This window comes from Dendronephthya gigantea, unplaced genomic scaffold (genome assembly GCF_004324835.1).
Source record: "Dendronephthya gigantea isolate DGI-Jeju-01 unplaced genomic scaffold, DenGig_1.0 000082F, whole genome shotgun sequence".
In the NCBI taxonomy this organism is placed as follows: domain Eukaryota; kingdom Metazoa; phylum Cnidaria; class Anthozoa; order Malacalcyonacea; family Nephtheidae; genus Dendronephthya; species Dendronephthya gigantea.
The window spans coordinates 519583-535468 of NW_021163092.1; the positions used below are offsets into that span (position 1 = coordinate 519583).

Sequence of the window (15886 nt, forward strand, 5' to 3'; positions counted from 1 at the left end):
AACGTTTCAAAATTGGATTTTTCCCCGTTTACTCCGCTCTCTCGTAACTTTTTACACGCAAGAATGATTACATGCATGAGTGATAGTTGGAATGACGTACTAACAATGAATACTCTTGTTTTATTGTTTTCATTTAACAAAGAGTGCTGGTACGTACTAACAATGAATACTCTTGTTTTATTGTTTTCATTTAACAAAGAGTGCTGGTAATTACGTCATTCCAACTATCACTCATGCATGTAATCATTCTTGCGTGTAAAAAGTTACCAGAGAGCGGAGTAAACGGGGAAAAAATCCAATTTTGAAACGTTTCGCGGCGGACCTAATGTTTATCAAATTTTTAGAAATTGGGATACATTGCACAAAAGATTCCAAACTTTCACCTCTTTAACTGAACTTGGATTTTCAACGTCTCATTTTCTTTGCACAAGCGGTTAAAAATGAGGCTTTTACAAACCGTTCTCCCGCTTTTCGAGGTTAATTTTTCTGCTAGTTTTTACTGTTAGATAAGACAGAAGATGCTAAAATACTTAGACGTAAATATATTTTTGAGATATCTTGATAAAATGATAGTTTTCTGAACATTTTAAAATCTTCTAGTTTTTTCTGATACACCCTGTATAGGGTGTATATTTTATCGTTTTTGGAGTCAAAATTTTCTCTTTAATTTCGGCCTTATATGTATTTATGTGTCTTGTGGCTCCCGGCCGCTGCCCACCTGCACAGACCAATTCGACTCACCAACCGTGATATCATATAAAACTCCGATGGCTATATATGAGTTAACTTTAATTTCCGCCATATTTTGCTTCACTTTTAGCAACTAAGTTCCTGCTCCATATTTTATATAGAGCTCACTACCTTTACTCAAACGCAGTGCATGCCGGATGATGCTTGTCATGAATACATACGGTGACTGCCCACTGTTTGTTATTCGACACCGAAATGTATGCTTTTATTTCTTCCTGAATTTCAGCCTATTTCTGTTGATATTTTGGTAATTTGGCTGACACTCTTAACATGCATTCAGGCATTACTTCAGATAAGGTGCGTAATTATATTAAATGTTGGTAATATTGGATGTGGATGATACAATATATGATCATATATATATAGACCCCGTAATACCTCAGTGATTCCCTTCTCACGATATCTTCGTTTGCCTTTAAACTGAAATGCAATGGTGAGTAGCAAATGCTTATTAGTTTGATAGATTTCATATCTCGATCTCTGACAGTAAAAGCTACAAAATTTGACCCACTCCGCAAGCATTCCGGCATAGTGTAAACTGTAAACTGGGCCATGAAGGTATAATTGATATAATTATCAGTCACGAGAGTCTATAATGTCATGAGATTTACTTCACATAAAATCTGTGTTTTTGAGGTGTTTATCTGACTTAGTTCGTCGACAAGGGCGGTCCGATCCGATCTTGCTTTAATGCATTTGTTGATCTTGGAGGAAATTGTTGAGTTTTTCTCTTTAATTGCGACCTTGTCGACAATGTCTCTTGTATATGATGGATTCAGTGTGAGATATTCCATAACCAGCGGTTCATTTCAGAAAACCGACTCAATCTTGAACCGCACAACATAAACTATATAAAATTGCTCATTAAGTGAAAGAAAGTTCTGCGTGCTGTAGAAATTATTATTGTATACTAGAAGTATACGAGATGAAATGTAAACGCTTAGCGGGTGAATTATGTCAGTATTGTTTAAAAGGGGCCATTAGCTTGATGTCATTATACGGCAAATGTTAAATGTCATCAGCTATAAAGAACGTTGTATTTCAACTGTTTTGGCACTAGTTTTGCTATATGATAACCTTTCGAATAAGCTCGCAATACTCAGCTCTGAATGATGTAAGCAACACTGAGCCAATGTTCGATAACGAAATAAAGATTATGGAGAACATTTCTAGTCTGAACGGTAAATTAAATTAAGAACAACAGGAACTTTAATTTCTATAATTAGAATTTCTATTTACATTTTTGAATCTAGATGTCTTTCAGTGTTTATAGAAGTCTTAACTGCATTAAACAAATCTTGAATCTTATCGTAGTCATAGGTAGGCAGACTGTGCTCGACCTCAAACTCGGCAAAAAGTAAAAAGGTTGAAAAGTAATATAAATGAACTTTCATCTGCGGTCTAGTCGCACGCCGAAGTCTGTTTGCTTGTAAGTATCACACAAACAAGTGCATCAGACGACCGGTTTGCATAATTGAGGTGAGATATTCAGTGTCATTTTCTCGCCTTTCTTGAAGCACTCCTAATCAAACATAACAAACCTTTCTATTACAACTACTGTAATTAATCGAATAAACGCCTCCCTCGAATAAAAGCCGCCCTTGAATTAACGCCGCATGGACAAGCAAAAATATCACTAAACGCCGCCCTCAAATAAACGCCGCAACCTTTTCGTCATTGCGGCGTTTATTCGAAGCGTTTATTTATAACCACTGTGAGAAATTCAAGTATCTAAGACAACATTGAATCTAAACCAGTCGTGGAAATTTATTTTTCTCAATTTGAATGTTATTCAATTCAATTCAAAGTGGTTATACTTCATAGGTTTGCTGCTTAGCTCTCTCTTCAAAATTTCTGCGATGCGTAATTCCGTGGTAACAGCTGAGAATCTTGCCGATACCACTAGTCCGATTTTTCTTTTGCCATTACTTTTCGCAAATAAGTTGTTGTCAGTGTTTGCGTGTAGGAAGTTATTTAATTGGCGTTTAAATTACACAATAAATTCAGAGTTGTTACGAGTTTGCATTAAACGCCTCCCTTGAATAAACGCCGCCCTCGAATAAACGCCGCATCTTAATTGCTAAAAATTTAATAAACGCCGCGGCGTTTATTCGAGTAATTACGGTATTCTACAATTTTCTATTCGCGCTTTTTATTTGTGTTGTATATATTTGCGTTTTAAAGTATTGTATTTCATTCTGTCTTAAGACGGCTTTTGAAATAAAGTCGAAAATTTACTGTCGCAACCTGTGTTTTGTTTGATTTATATTTGTTTCTCAAGATGTCCTGTTTATTCGGAATTTGTTTTTTACTTAACCCAACGAATATTAATTTTATAAAGTTCACGCGTAACCTTTTAAATGAAATTGGAGATATTATTCTATAGCGTGTAAGACTTAAGGACAATTAAATTTACCGTTTAGACTAGAAATGTTGTCCACAATCTTTATTTCCATATCGAACATTGATCTTTATAATAACAATGATAAGTTACTAGAGTTACCGCTTATCCGGCTATCCGGTTACCCGTGTTTTCTACAATACTATGAGAGCTGGTGGTATTCTAAAGATGATGTAGGATTCACAGCTTTCATAAAACAACATGCATGCATGTATATTGAATAGTCTGCATACGCCAAAGCTTTTGAGCTGAATTTAAGATAAATGCTGGGCGAAGCGTTTTTCTAACATCACTTTTGAAAACACGATCCAATGGGGGATTCAATGATTGAATGATTGAATATGTAGTTGTAAACAGTATCTTTGTATTAAGGTTAAAAACATTTAGTTTTCTTCTTGAATAGAACAATAGACTTGCTTTCTATTTTGACATTAACCACCGTTTAAGCTAAACGGGCTTGATGCAACTGGCCCCAGATGGTTTTGCAGCTGCAAATAGATATTTCGCCTAAAATAACTGTTTTTTATTTTGGTTGCACACACAGCTATGATGTTTATGTTTGTAAAACTTCGAAATATAACTGGTCTTTGTATAAATTATAATGTTAATTATAGTCTTAATAATACTTGAGTAATGGTATTTAATAATGCTTATACTTGTAATTGTTCGGACATTTTCGGTTCTGCTGCATTTAGAAAACGTTGGAATATTGGAACACCTTTAGTCAAGAAAAAGACGTTATTTAAACTTCAGGATTTAGTTTACCACAATGATTTACTTACCCAGTCATGTGTTAACGAGTCGATGGGATTCATAGCTTTTCAGAGAGCTTTACTATATATAATTGTAAATTTAATTTTAATTTTGATAAACTTATACTGCAGGAGTAGTAATGAATCAACTCTTTGGAAAAGCATGAGCAAAACAATGTTATATATATAGGCAACTGCATGATAACAAAACGAGTTTATTTTAATTTTGAATTATTTTAATTATTTTAAAGAATATGTCTCTGTATTTTTTGATGATCATGACAGAAAAGTCGTAACAAACCGTCCCAGAATTAAGGCCTATTACGAGGTAAGTTAAACAGTTATCAGTTGTACAGTAAAATATATTATTCAAACGAATGACCAATTCCCTAGTAAATAATGAATTGTGTTCAATAAAAGAATATTCGGCGACAAATTATAGAGAATATGTGTTTTAGGTTTTTATAATTATTAACAAATTTGATGAATGATCTTTCTTTTATAATCTAAACTCTGTGCGTTCAGGATATAGCTTTGCAATGATATCGCGGACGTCTTTTAATGTACTGTTACTGATTACGATGTTACCAAATTTGTGGACCAAATTCCACACCCTGTCGTCTCTCCCTGAAATTAAAAAATGAATAAAATATTTGACATATTCAGGCAGTGTTAAACATTCTGACGGAGGACGAAAATTATCTGTTATTCTTTTCTCATAATGCACTAGGAGTTAGTTCTTATTTTACGATTTCCTCTCAGCCTATGTCCCAGCTTGTACAGGCTAATTGGCTCATGGTTATTTTTGACCAACCAAGCTAAAATTCCGTTTACGCTTGCATTTATAACTGCGATTCTCTTAGGGGCGACAGAATATTTGAAACTTGTTAGTTGTTTGACGTATAGATTTTTTATGTGTTTTTGGAGGCTATAGGCTTAGCCTTAGGCTCACACCCGTTTATTTTTTGGCGGTGCTATATCCGACTAGCCCAGTTCCGAATTCTACCCTTTTATCTCAGGAGATAAACACGGATATTAATGTAAGGGTTTGACATTTAAGAATAAGACAACTATATCCACTATATAAACAGTACATCTATACTAAAGGGACTATATACAGTAGTTACATCTATACTAAAGGGACTATATACAGTAGTTATACATCTATACTAAAGGGACTATATATACAGTAGTTACATCTATACTAATATGGCATTCAACAAGACTGCCGCAATGATAGCTATTTAAGCTATATGTTTGCAACTAAAAACGTAAAAATTATTATTTAGTGAGATGCTAAATCATTCATATTCATTCAGAAATTGTATGCAATTTTTGTGTAATATTGACTTAACTTTCCCCCGTTAAAGTTAAACGGCGTTCGACGTTTCGAGCCCATTTTTTTGAATATCAGATTATATTTAGAATTTCAAGCCGCTAGCCTTAACCTTGATTCAGTCAGGTCTTCAAATTTTTCGGCGCCTTTTGCATGGCGGTCTTCCATTTTCTCACATAAGCTGGGTATCCCGTAACTTCCTTCTTTTCTGTTAGCTTAAACATGAGGTCAATAGGTATAGGCGTGGTGTTCTGCTGCAGAGCAATAAGAAAGGAAAGTGCCCAGTAGCCTCGTGTCTAGTACAGTTGTAGGCATGGATCAACTTATTAACGTGGTCTTTTCAGTTCGTTTTAGGTAGCATATTTAGGAGAGTACGGTTCATTCGCTCGACTTGTCCATTTCCCTGAGGGTGACATGGTGTTGTTCTTGAATGGGAAATGGCTGAAAGTTGTTTCAGTTTCCAGAAGAACTTATTTTCGAACTCCCCGTCTGATCATGGTGATTTCGAGAAGGGTAACCGAAGCGCGGGATGAAATCATTTAAGATTCTTTCGGCTGCTGTGTTGGATTTGCTCCGTGTGGGGTACGCCTGACTGTATCGCGTGAAGTGGTCGATTATAACGAGTATTATAACGACTAAGGCAAGCACACGTTCTGTTCCAAGGTGACCCATCTCCTCGTGAAGTTCACGGTACACCATCCGTTGGTGTTCGAGAGGTAGCACAATCTGTTGTCCACGATACAATATACTAATTTTCTTCTCCACGTGTAGTTTAATTAGTTCTCGAAGGTATTTTTCACTTCACGGGGTTCCCGTTGTCGTTCCTCATAAGTCGGCTTCGTCTTACTGTTTACGTATCGAATTATCTACTTATCGTCCGATCACCTTGTTGGGCTTTCAAAATGTCCACCGTTTGGATCCGACCCGTGTTCTCGCGCTTCGGTAGTTGTTTTTTATCTGTTTCTATAAGACATCTGTTTCATCGGTTATTGATGTTTTCCATACGATGCTGCCATAATCCATTTAACGAATATGGAAAGCCGCATTATCGAATTCCTGGTGAGACACAGTTTTCGCGCAGGAATCCGTGTACCTTTCAAAGTCTCCTGGTATGCGGGATAGACTGTCCGCGTCCACATTGATCTTTGCATGGATAATTGAGGGGAGGGGGCATATTCATATATTCATGTTAACAGACTGTAAAGACAATTGATTTGAAAAGAAATTAAACCTGCGTATCACGAATATATGAATATGGGCCCCCCATGCAATTATCGTTCTGGCTACGCCAATGTATATTTAATGTGGAAGTTGAAATCTGACAGCTCTCCCACCAATCGTAGACCGGCAGCATTGAGCTTGGCCGTAGAGAGAATGCATGTCAAGGGATTATTGTCCGTGTAGACGATAAATTGTGGTGAATAGTATAGGTAGTCACGAAATTGTTCCGTATAATTACCATTTTAAAGATAGAAACTCGAGTTGTGCTGAACCATGCGTTGCCCCCGAGGTTATCCAGCGTCTCCTGTATCCGGGGAATTGGGTGCCGACTTCTACCGTCATTTTATTTAATTTGCGATAGTCCACGCATAACCTCATTCCCCCATCTTTCTTCCTCACGCATACCACACTGCTAGAATAGAGCGACTTGGATTTGCGAATGAAGTTCTTATTGAGCAAATCATCCATGTAGTGTTTAACCTCCGGTTACAGGGACGCGGAATAGCTGTACAATTTTTTTGCACAGGTCCGGCGGGTCTGTCACGTTGATGTCCATCTTTAGGTCGGGGATACAACCAATATCATCTTCGTCCTTCGCAAAAGCACCACGTTCTTCATACAGCATCTGGCGAACTATACGTTGTTGTTCGGTTGAAAGTCCACTCAGGTCTATTTTGGGTGTACTATTTTCATCCAGAGTTATGTCATCCTCACCCTCTGTGTTTGGTGCTTTCGGCTGTTTCCCAATCTCCTCATCATCGTTCCCTTTGTTTTCTCGAAATTTTACCTCAATCTCCGTTACTGATCGGACTAGTTGCAGTCTCCCTAACACTGTTCGTTTGGATAACACAATGTCGTGTCTTGTATCGTTTGATACGGGGATTTCTAAGATTGTCGCTTTCCCCCTTTTTACAGTTGTTAGTGTTTCTTGGACACTTAAACCGGATGGCCATCGTGCTTTCTCGTCTGGCTCGAACAGTACTGGCATAGTGGTGCCGACACTGCCGGTATTGGCCCGACATGATACTCTGACGGTCGCGTCCCTCGGGATTACAATGTCCCGTTTCAGGGGTGGAACCAGCACTAGTGCACTAATTTACATTACAAAACAAAGTGGTTTTTTTCAGCAGTTTTTTTGTGCCATGCAAATTAGTGCACTAGTGCTAAATCCACCCCTGTCCCGTTTTATTGACTTTACTTCGCAAAGGAAGTCTGAATCATCTGTTCCAATCAGATTGACTAGCTGTATTGCATCCTCTTCTTGCAGATTGCCAAAGCTATTGGTGATATTCTGTATCAATGTGGAGTTTGCGGGGTGTTTTTTCGTTGTCTTTGATAAATAATTCCATGACGTTGTAGCTAATGATTGGTTGATCTAGCTGCTCCTCGGTAACGAGAAAAGGAACAGTTACCTCCATTTCGTTTTCCCTTCTAATCGAAATTCAACTTCTATCCTACATTTATACGGTATTGCAGTTCTGTTTGCGGCGGTTAACTTAAGATTAGTACCCATATCCAGCAATTCGTTAACATCTCGTATTTTGAAATCAGGCAGTTTTTGTTTCAAGAGTTTTTCTGTGATAATGGAGACTGAAGACACTGGGGTCGCAACCATCCCCTTGTCCTTTATCATGTTCTTCCCGTGGTTTGGGTAGGCCCTGGATAGACTTACACAATATTTGATGTTCGTTCCAATGTCTCTTTTGGCATTGATTTGAACAATAATATACAAGCTTGCAGGCGGAACAACGTTTAAAATTTACATCTTCATCTTCTTTCTGACAGCTATTACAACGACGGGACATGTTCTTTGCTGCAGTGGCTACTCCCTGTCCCACGGGGTAGCCGTTGTCCGTTTCCCGCCTGACAATAGCGAGCCGTATGATTCAGTCCACCACATGCATACTTAAACTAATGTGTACAATCTTCTTGATTGTTTTCAAAACATGATTTGCACTGTCTGGTATAGAAATTTCTTCTAGTTTAACCATTACCCATCGCGTCTTTGGCAGGGGCCGCACAGGTGGAGGGACTTTACCGTCTACTTTCTTCTAGAGGTTTTGAACTTCAGACTAGCACTGCTCAGTTCAGACTCTATGGCTTTCAGTGTTGCCAAAATCTAATTTTCCTGTTGATTGCCAGGATTATTCTCCCACTTGCCCCAACTTCCACTTTTGAGATCTTTGCGGGTGGTCTAACTTGCTTACCTTGACTGAATTTGTGGGCTCGTTCCAATTTCGCTGACATGGCTAAGCTCATGACTTCAATCAAGTCTTCATCAGCTACAGATGGGTCCAGGGTCTTTCAGCAGAGGACGGGTTTTTGCACGGATAGTCACGTCCGCTAAACCAGTCTTGACAGCGTGAAGGAAAAAGCCTTTAACTAAATCTTTGTCGTATTTAATTTTACTGTCCTACTCCTGTGATGCAAATACTCATCTTCTGACGAACAGTCAAGGCACGGATGAGGAATGATTGGGGATCTTCCTTTCGTAATTGGCTAATATTAGCCAAGACCTGGTATAATTCCGTGGCGCTTTTTTCCTGAAAATGGAAACAGAGGATTTTGCATAATTTTGGTAAAGTTAGTCCACTTAATCCCTCCAAATAGCTCCGTAATTGTAGTCCAGCCTGAACGGAACGGACCACCGCGGTAATAACTTCTAACGGTCTCAGTATAACCTTTTTTATCCCGTTTCGATTTGTGATATCACGGACTGATAGGTAAATTCGTCCTTCTGTCCAGGTTCCCCGATCTGCCCTTGTATTTTAAATTCTCTCCGAAAAATACTTGCATTAAGACTTGACAAGCCAGTTTCACTTGTTTTCACTCTTTTGATTTCTCGGTCTGAGGCTGGTTTCTCTGAGCACTTGGATTGTTCTTGGGCTTGTGCTAATAACTGCATCTTTTGTTTCAATTCCTTTTGTGCCAATGACAATTGCTCGTACTGTACCTCGAGTTATCGTAATTCCTGTTTCTTCTTGGTTTCGACTTCCACTGGCACTGAACTTTCTTCACTTTCGTCCAATGTTTGCTCTTTTAAGGGACTTAATTTTCTGAACTAGGTGTGAGAAATCGTCTCCCTCGCACCGGCTTGCTTCATCTTCGAAAGTATTACGATGATCCTATACAGTTCAAATTTCCCTTTTCCCTCTTCTATTGTCCCAACGTCAAGCCACTTCATTTTTATCCCAAACTCGTTTAATTCTGCCATTTTTAAACCAAGTATACGCAACTGAAGTTCTATCATAATTTCCTCATCCGTTTTAATAGTCCGTTCTTGAATATCTAACGTTAAATTCGCTTAATCTGACCACATGAGTAAATATTAAATCTCGGCTCACCTTCACATTTTTTCCGATGAAATCACACTCTGAAATTACTATACTTATTATAAATTTAGTATCGGTGGGACCTCCAAATGTTACACGTCTTCCACACAGTCGAAGAAAGACTTTTATCGCTTTATTTATTACAAAAGAAATCGTTCAATGTACAATATTCAACGCTATTTTATCGTTCTATCTCAATCTCAATAACATCAAAGATGCGTATTTTGTTCGTTTTCTGAGCCCCTAAGGCGCGTCGCTGGCCACTCGTGCCAAGTCCTTTACGTAGTCTAACATCCATTATAAGTCAGTTACATTCGCATTTAATATTCAGAATCAGAATAGTTGTATAATAATGCTGAAGCAAGGCATTCATTCAGAGCTTTCTGAAACCGCGCTACATTTACATAAATTTTACAATTTTTTTCCATTTTTATATAGGATGTATAAAATAATAATTAATAAGTATGACATTTAATTACTTCACAAAATCTCTTCAATCAATGCACAACTTGGTTTTCATCGTTGCAGCTTACAACAAGATTGCCTATAGATATATATCGTTGTATTCCAGGGGCTTTGAGAACGTGATTAAAAATTCTCCTTAATATTCTGTCATTGCAGTAAACATTTACAGTGCCATGGCGGACATCGATCTTCAAGAAAAGGCGAATTTTACGAGACTCGCCAGATTATTAGTTGATAAAGGAACTGAAGCTTTGAGAAATACATTTGATGCTATTCATCCTCCTGCGAATTTACCTGGGGTACTCGCTGCCAACCAAAAATCTCTTTCAAGGTTGAAGTTTCGAGTTATTAATAAGTCCCAATGGGATTTACTGTACCCTCCATCAGGTAATCCGCCAGATTCGAAAACCTTTGATGTTTCATTACTCACTGTTCTCTTCCGGAATATTTGTGGCTTACCATCGTCAGGATGGGATGCAGTGCCTCTTGACAGTGATAGGTCTCCGCAAGCAAACATCATAAGAATGAAGACATTTCGAAATGAGGCATATGCACATGTTACGACAACCGGAATGGATGATGCAACATTCGAATCCTTGTGGTTGAAAATTCGCAAAGCATTGGTTGAATTGACAATTCCGCAGAAGGTGATTGATGATTTAAAAACATCTCCACTATCGCTTGAAGAAAAGAATTATGGGGAAGCACTTAAAAATTGGAAATTAAACGATGAAGAATTGCAAGAAATTGTAGAGGACGTGAGGTCTGATGTCAAAGATATGAAAGATGATGTAAAGGAAATCAAGAAACATATAGTTATGCAACAACAAGGTGATAAAGAAACGTTCCGAAGCTCAACGAGACTTCCCTGGCAACGTGTCGAAGATACAAATATTAACTTAAGTCACGACAAAGATAAAGATCTCTTGCAAAGACTTGCAAAACATAATTTTGAAGAGAAAATTAGCAACAAGGTGACGTATTTCTTTCCTGGTACAAGAAAGTGGCTACTGAAGAGCGTGGACGATTGGTTTAATAGAACTAAGCAAAAATCGAGAATCTTGTTATTGAAAGCCGGACCTGGTTTTGGAAAAAGTGTATTCGCCGCAAAAATATGCGAAATTTTCAAGAAGAAAGGAAAATTGGCCGCTTGTCACTTTTGTGACTTCAATGATGCAAACCTGAGGAATCCTATAATAATGCTGCAGTCTCTCGCAAGTCAAATGTGTGAAAACGTCGCGGGGTTCGAGAAAAAGCTTATTGATCAGCTGAAGCGACCTTATGTAACCCACACTATAAATGAGGCCTTTCGAATATACTTGCAAAATCCCCTAGGTTGATTGAAAGAAGAACCCAGTTTGGTCGTGATCGATGGTTTGGATGAAAGTGGAGCAGATGGCAGGAGTGAAATTGTTAGTTTGGTTGCTGAATATTTTTCAGAGCTTCCAGATTGTATCAAATTCGTTATTACAAGCAGGCCAGAAATTTCCATCGCCAAACTCAACGATATTCCTAACATCAATATTGGAAATAATGACAAAAAGAATAATTCTGATATTGAAATTTATCTTAAATTTTGCCTTCGAAAACTGCTTGAAAGAGAAGAGGATAGTTACTCAGTTGTGTTCAAGAGGCTGGTCAAAATGTGCGAGGGATCGTTTCTGTATGCCTACTACTGTCAACACGAGCTGAAAAAACGCGGGAATCTTGCTGACGTAACAATGAATGAAATCGTTGAGTTTCTTCCAAAAGGCGTAGCTTCGGTCTATGAAAAATATTTCCAACGTCTTGAAACAGAGTTAAAGGAGCTACAAAAACCAGGGAATCTTGATGTGTTTAAAGTTTTGGAAATACTAGTTGCTGCTGAAGGACCTCTTCCGCTCACTTTCGTCGCGAAAGCGCTTGGATTGGCTCCAGATTGTCGCGAGACTAAAAGAATCATCAACAAAGTCAATGAAGCGATATCGTGTTTGTTGTACGTTGCTGATGATATGGTCACAATCTTTCACAAATCCGTTATTGATTGGCTTCTAGCACGAGGATACGAAGATCATGAGTATGTTGTCAACATCCACGATGGAAATAAATTGCTTTGGCTTATATGCAAACAAAGATTTGAAGAAATTAAAGAAATATATCTCTCTGAACATAAGCGTAAACTAACTCGTGGTGAATTGTATGCTTTGAATTATGGCCTTGGTCATCTTGTCGCGTCCAATATTCTGGAAAGTTTCCCCTGGTTAGTAGATGTGGTTATTGTAAGTGCCATTCTACGTCATATCAGAAATAGTGCAATTTCTTTATTAAACTTATGGCGAAACGTTCTTCTTGCCGACCCCGATAAACTGCGAGAGAAAACAATAAGAAAAAACGATAAATTGCGAGCGAATATTCTGTGGCATTCATCACAATTTGATTTGATGAACCAAGTTAGAGAATACCAGATGATGTGCCGTCTCAGAAGAGAATTATTCTATTGTGAAGCCATCCTCACACATTCCCAGGGTGGTTACTTTAACGATGACGAGAAAAGATTTGCTCGGTCAGTTTTATTATCAAATGTTTCATTGTTCGTCGATGGTACCTATTACGAAAATGAACCCGATGTTCTTCCACTTGAGGTGTGGCTCGCAACAAAGGAGATTACAGCCGTTGACGTGTCTAAAGATAAAACAATGGCAGCTGTTGCAATGAAAGGTGGAACTATTTCACTGGTGTCTTTACCAACATTGTTTGAGGAATGGCAGTATGAAACTAATGAACATGAAATTTCATTTGTGACATTTGCTCCGGATAATTCGTTTGTATTATTTGGAAAACTGGAAACGGTCCTTCATGTTGCCAGGAAAACAGAAGTAGCGTTTTTCACGGATGTACGAGACCTTCCTATCTTGTGCATTTTCCTCTAACGGCAAAAGGCTGGTTACTAGCAACGGTTCCAATATAATTAAGTTGTGGGATGTGGCTAGGCAAAGCCCTATATCAGAATTCGATACTGGAGTTTCTCTTAATTGGTGTTCCTTTGACATAACAGGACTGTTTATCATGGCGTGCAATATTGTGGGCTCCCCACGATTTTGGGAAAAGTGGTACGAGGCGAGGTTCGATGATTATACACTTCTAACCGACTCAATTAGAAAAGTTGAGGAACCTAGCGGAAGTTCGTTTTTCGTTTGGAATGCTCTTACACTGCAACGGTGCGATGAACGAATTCTGCCGGAGATGAAGAAAGGAAGTGCAACACACAATAGCCTCTGTAAACGTTGTGTTTGGGCAGGATTTCTGAAACAACCGATATATAAAGTATTTAGATGTCCGGAAATGAGCGAATTCTTATTCTGGGAACTGCCTTGCGATCGACGTGTCTCTACTGGAATGTACAATGGTGTCGAATGCTGCTTTGCATTGGGAGAGCGTTCTTTAACTGTCATAGAAAACACTCATTTTACTACTATGGCAGTCTGGGACTGTTTCTTTGTTGATAGATCTAAGAAGCTGTTAAGCGATTATAAAGGAGTAGCTGCGATTGACAACGATCATTGCCTCTATTCAGATTCTTACCAACTGGTCGTGTTAAGAACTCCAGTGGCAATACCCCCTGTGACTGTTTATTGGAGTTCATTCTCCCCAGATAGCTCTCGACTTGCAACCTGCTCCTCAGACGGATACATCAACATATGGAATGTCAAGAAAGGAAAAGTTGAACAACGTTTTAAGGCATTTCGAGATGAGACGCAATTTGTTTGTTGGTGGTCAAAAACGTTGTTCGTTTTCAGTTTTCTCGACGGGATTCCATTCCTTTGGAATTATTTGGTGGGAGGAAATTTAAAGATCCTGTTCACTAAAGGCCAACAATCTTCTCTTGTTCATTTATTATACGGGTTTGATTCAACATTACAGGTGGTTGATTTTTCCGGGGGCTTGCTCTGCCTCAAATGTAGCGAGACGGATCCTGTGAAAGTTATTGATGTCAATAGGGATGATGAACCACAAATAATCTTTTTGCCTGCTGATAAACCTGTCATGGACGTGATGGTTTCGCCCGATGGTACCTGTGTCGTTGGTATTGCCAAAGAAACGCTCTACATTTGGAAAAGAAACTCAACGAGCACGGTTAAATTTGATCTCTTTCCAGTTGAATTTCATCTATTTCCTAATACAGTAGTTCCACAACGGTGGTCTAAATACCTTCTCAAATACATTTCTCGCTTCAGTAATGATTCTAAAGTTGTTGTTTTTTTGGACCGGGACAGTTGTGAAGTGGATTATGGCTTCGTCAAATGCGATAGCATAATTCTTGATTTAAAAACGGGCAATCTCAGAGAAGTTCCTTTTCGCAGTGGATTTTATTCAAACTGGTTTTGCTCAAGCAAGAATAGGATTATTATCGCAACATCACTTAATCGTATAGATGTACTTGATATGGATTCCGGTGCTCGGATGTATTCGTCTTTTCAAAGAAATTTTATGAAGCGATATGTGGAAATGAAACTATCCCCAGACGAAACTGTTCTAGCTTTTCAAAAATTGAATGGCGATATGGAATTCCTTCGTCTATCAATCACACAAAGTATTTTTCGAGAAAGAGAAAACGCAGCCAAATACTGGCAATCTGAAATGAAAGGACTTCAAGTTGACTACTCAATTGAATTCCACGATATCTTTGATTAATGATAATTTGCAACAAAATCTTTGCCAATTGGGGCAGCGGCTAGACTTTGCTTGGAGCCGGTCTAGAATGGAGATGTAAGACACCTCCTTCCCTCTGCTAGTCTGGGAGTTCACCTTGGGCAAGTGATAGCACTCCCTTGCCTATCTGACTGGGGTTAAAGTCTTTCATATGAAGTCTTGACAGTGAAGAGCTAACAATGGAACACTCCTGCATGTGAAAAAAGTCATCAAATATCGGGACAAAGTTGTCTGGTTATCACGATATCGCAGTTGTTGGAAAAACCTGTTAAGAATTATATAGATTGTATATGATGGTGATTGCTATGAATTTGTTTTTGGAACAATATGTTTCTGAGTTTGACAGCGAAATATTATAGTACTGAAAATATAGCCAAGTGAAGTTGACAAACTTTGTAAGATCACAAATTAGTCTATTATGCAAGTGGTCTATTAAGACATCAGTTTTTTTGCTCACCCTGTCGGGACGGACCCAAAATCACATTGTGCAATAGTGCACGTTCAAAAATTAAGCTGTTTTGTAACTAAATAGGAATAATTTCATGAGTAGAACATCCTTTTAGCACAATCAAAACGTTTTCCTAGTACCCTTTAGCCTTAGCCTGGTTTTCATACATCGCCATTCATCAGCGATGGCTATTGTCGGTGGTTTTGATGCTTAAAATGAATTACGACATATACGAACCAGGATTTAGTTGAAAACTTATAAAATCTATGCACAAATTATAGTGGCGTTGTTCAGGTAGTCGCATCGTAGATCGCAAACTACCTAACGAAACTAAAAAATCACGCGAAATCCACGGGAGAGCATGACGTTTTTAACCATTTTGCCTCTAGGCGAGGAATGTGAAGAAATAATCGTTTTATGTCCTAAATTATTGTTTTCATTCCCTTTGGCACTTGATATTGTGAAATGATTTCCAGGGCAGATAATGTAAAA

General features: G+C 38.3%; 1 protein-coding gene and 1 pseudogene across 1 annotated transcript in view; both read left to right on the forward strand.

Moving 5' to 3' along the window:
- The window catches only part of LOC114532938, a 48584-nt gene that overhangs the window by 21734 nt on the left and 10964 nt on the right, over positions 1-15886 (forward strand). The window lies entirely within an intron of this gene.
- Positions 927-13173, forward strand: LOC114532943 (annotated as a pseudogene).